This window comes from Limulus polyphemus, unplaced genomic scaffold (assembly GCF_000517525.1).
Source record: "Limulus polyphemus unplaced genomic scaffold, Limulus_polyphemus-2.1.2 Scaffold1200, whole genome shotgun sequence".
In the NCBI taxonomy this organism is placed as follows: Eukaryota; Metazoa; Arthropoda; class Merostomata; order Xiphosura; family Limulidae; genus Limulus; species Limulus polyphemus.
In genome coordinates, this window is record NW_013666810.1 from 264,445 (window position 1) to 268,186 (window position 3,742).

Sequence of the window (3,742 nt, forward strand, 5' to 3'; positions counted from 1 at the left end):
ATAACAACGACGTTAACAATACTTCTGTAGACTAAGTTATAACATGCAAACCTACATATGGAAATATAGTCAGATGGATGGCCAGATGCGAACAGGACGGGAAAATAAGTATAATTATACTAATATCTAATTGGCCTGAAGAGCTTTTGTTTGTACTTTGTTTGTAGTTAAGCACAAAGCTACAAAATAGGCTGTCTATGCTCTGCCCACCACGGGTATCGAAACCCGGTTTCTAGCGTTGTAAGTCCGCAGATATACCGCGAAATTTTATGCTTGATTCTCGCTCCCCACTAACTCAACGTAAGCCTGAGAGCTTATAACGTTAAAAGTCGAGTTTTGATACTCACGGTGGGCAGAGTACAGATAGCACATCGTGTAGCTTTAAGTTTAACAAAATACAAACAATGCTTGTTTCCCAAAATGAGTAATTTTTTCAGTTATCCGCTAGGGTTCAGATGCATGTGCTTTGTTCAGCTTGATGGGAACGAAAATAGATAGAAAGCTAGAAGAGTGAACGTCGTTGAAGGCCGAAAGGTGAAACGTCGATTATGGCAGGAGATGTTTAGTGTTATGGTTGAATGCCTGTGAATCATGTGCTAAGTAAGCTTTAATTTTAAAGTTGAAACAGAAAGTTTAACTGTAAATCTATATTTTAAATATGAAAATGAAATGCATTATTACGAAGAGCAGTTGACTACAGTAGTAATATCAATAGTAGTTTAGTACAATATATTTTTGATAGCTGCAGAATAACTGTTAAAGAGTTTTAAACTACAAGGTAAAAGTAAAAATACAATGTAAGTTGTAACGTCTAACAAGGTATTTAAAAGTATATTTTTATACTTACAAGTTATATAAACTGTTTTAAAGTTAAATTTTAACTTTATTCATGCGTGTTTTGATCTTTTAACATTAAGAATCGAGCGTTTTATTGAATGCATATGATATTCAGTCTCTGTTGAAATTAGCAATATATATAATATATAGCCAGGCATAATAATAATAATATGGTGAGACTTAATTTGTAAAGACACCAATAATATTAATACTTATTGTGAGGGCTTAAAAGTTAAAGTAGGCTTCGTTTAGTGGAAATTGAAAAACAAAAAGTCAAACATACACGAGTTGAATATTGAACGATGAGGAAGGTGCATTTACTATTCTGTGTTAAAATGTGAAACATCTACTGGTACTACTAGTAGTAGGGTAACAAATATAGTCTTCTGAAGAAAAAGACAGGTATATTTAATTTATGATTATCTGAACAATGATCATACCATTTTACTTTAGGAGTATTATCTTTGTAAATTCCATGAAAAATGTTTACCAATTCTGAGCTGACTTTTGAAAAAAGATGTTCAAAATGCTGTGTACCATGCATTCTCAGATCGGTATCTCTGCTACTTCCCAAGGCTCTGGGCCTGGCATGGCCAGGTGGTTAGGGAGCTTGACTCACAATTTGAGGTGCTCTGGTTTGAATCCCCATTCCAGCAAACATGCTCGATCTTTCAGCTGTGGGGGCAATACAGTCTGATTGTGATGACTAGCTGCCTTCGATCTTGTATTTCACTGCTAAATTATGGGCAGCTAGTGCAGATAGCCCTTGTGTAGCTTTGCATGAAATTCAAAACAAACCCCAGGCTCTGACACACTACTTCAAGACTCTCCTTCTGCTGTTTCAATGGCAACTGGAGGAACTTTGTCCACCAACGATGTTACTACCATTGTACATCAGGTGGTTGGTTATATTTTGCCTTATTTACCCCAAATCTGGGTCCTTTGTCCTTTTCTATTGCATTTGCTAAGCCTGTCTCATCTTACAACATATTTTGACAAGCTCTTCTCACTGCCTGCCTATGTTTCTGGGTCTTCAACCTTCTTTTTTTGCAACTCTGGATTACTGAGTTATGCGACACTCCTTCTCTTTCTGCGGTAGTTTTTTTATGAGTTTCGGGTTGCTTTACTTCATGATCCTCTGCCTTCTGACTTTCTTTTTTGGACCTTCACACCATACATTTGTATTTGCTGATGCTTTTCTGTCTCAACTATGCACTGATACGTATGAGCCTTTACGTCCATGCCTTTGTGACTTTTTCTATAGCTAATGATCATGATCTTTCTGCTTTTCTCAAACCTCAGTCTCTAGAGTTTGTCCTTCCTGCTTGTAGTACCCCTTTTTCTCTTAGTTTTTTGTCTTACTTATCTTCAATCTACTTGCCTTCATCTTACCATTATGCAGCTTCTTTACTACTTATCTGTTGTTTTACCTTCTGTCAAAGGATCTCCATCACGACCCTTGACAGTTTCGATGGAAACACTTGTTCCTACTTGTTTGCCACCTTGACATTGATCTCTTCTACAGCTATAGCTTTATGGATGCATTTCTATGATATTTAGTTACAGTTTGTTTTAATGGAACACTTGATAGTGTAAATAAAGAAAATAAATTTGGTATTATAAGGCCATTTATTACTAGTATTCAAAAGTCTGGGAAAGTGTACACAGTACTGTTGCAATAAGTGACTGTTAAGTGATTTTCTTTTGTTTCTAAATGTTAAACAATGCAGTTGGATTGCATATGAGACACATTTTCATGTACAAAGTTTAGAAATGAAAAATAACTTAATTCTAAATTATTGTGCCTGAAGTCTGAAATGATTTCCTATGGCTTTATCTATTTTTTGCAATGTGAAATAATTTTCTGGATATATATATTTTAAAAGTCAGTTTTATATGCTGATTATAACTATATTTCAACAATTTTAACTGAAAAATATTTTAGAAGTGATATTTTGCCTATTTCTGACATTTATAATTTATATAATATATAATTTAGTGTAAGTCATGGAGAAAAGTTTTTCTTGTAAACAAAACAATGTGCTCATCATTTTCTTTATAGATTTTTTTTTTCCTATCACAAAGAATAACTACATTTACTAAGAGCCTATCACCCTTTGAGAGTATATTATTCATTTCTTGATTATCAAGCATTTCCCCAAGTTTTTGTACAGACCTTGTTTATGAAAACTTGTGGTGCCACATCAAGTGGTTTGGTCGTTACTAATGAGACACAGCTTTGAAAACAGGGATATGTTTGCCCTTGAAGAAAAAAGGTCCACCTTTCAAAAGCACTAGGCTTATAGGGTTTTATCATTTTACTTTCTAACAGGTATGGTTTTATTGAGTTGCAATGTTTGTATACATGATTTTTCTTTGTTCACCAAATGTAAGAAAAACATTACCAAATCAGCTAAGTTTAAGTTTACTGCTTAGTGAGTATGGTAGGGGATTGCAAAATGTTTTTATTACTCAAATCTTTATTAAATATTACTTTCATGTTTTTCCTATTCAAACAACAAACAAAAACAAATTGCCTAATTGGCTATCTAATATTTCTAGTTGCAATCATATGTTTTAAATGAAAACACTATCAAGTATTATGCTTATCAGTGATTGTAAAACATGTTTTAATTATTTAATTATCAGTTTATTTGATTCACAGAAGATCAGTGTAAGATTACTATGTAGTTTAAAAACAAATGTAATGGTGACAGTGTGGTGGTATTTAGTCATTAAGTAGGAAATGTCCAGATTATGTTTTAAAAAATTAGTGGAAGAATGTTGCTAATAGGTATAGGATATATTTTTTGCAAAAAGAGTAGCACTATAAAACAGGGTTACTTCGCACAGTTTTTTGCTATTTCTGTATTGATTTTTGATATATATATATATATATATATAC

General features: G+C 33.2%; 1 protein-coding gene across 3 annotated transcripts in view; it reads left to right on the top strand.

Moving 5' to 3' along the window:
* The first annotated feature begins 468 nt into the window (after positions 1 to 468).
* LOC106462576 (beta-1,4-glucuronyltransferase 1-like) overlaps positions 469 to 3,742 on the top strand; it is a 49,280-nt gene continuing 46,006 nt past the window's right edge. Inside the window, exon 1 of one of the 3 annotated variants that reach the window (XM_013922512.2) lies at positions 469 to 797. The gene's annotated coding sequence lies outside the window, so the exon portion shown is untranslated. Of the gene's footprint in view, positions 820 to 3,742 lie in introns of all 3 variants that reach the window. The other 2 variants (XM_013922510.2, XM_022389871.1) reach the window with 2 other exon arrangements.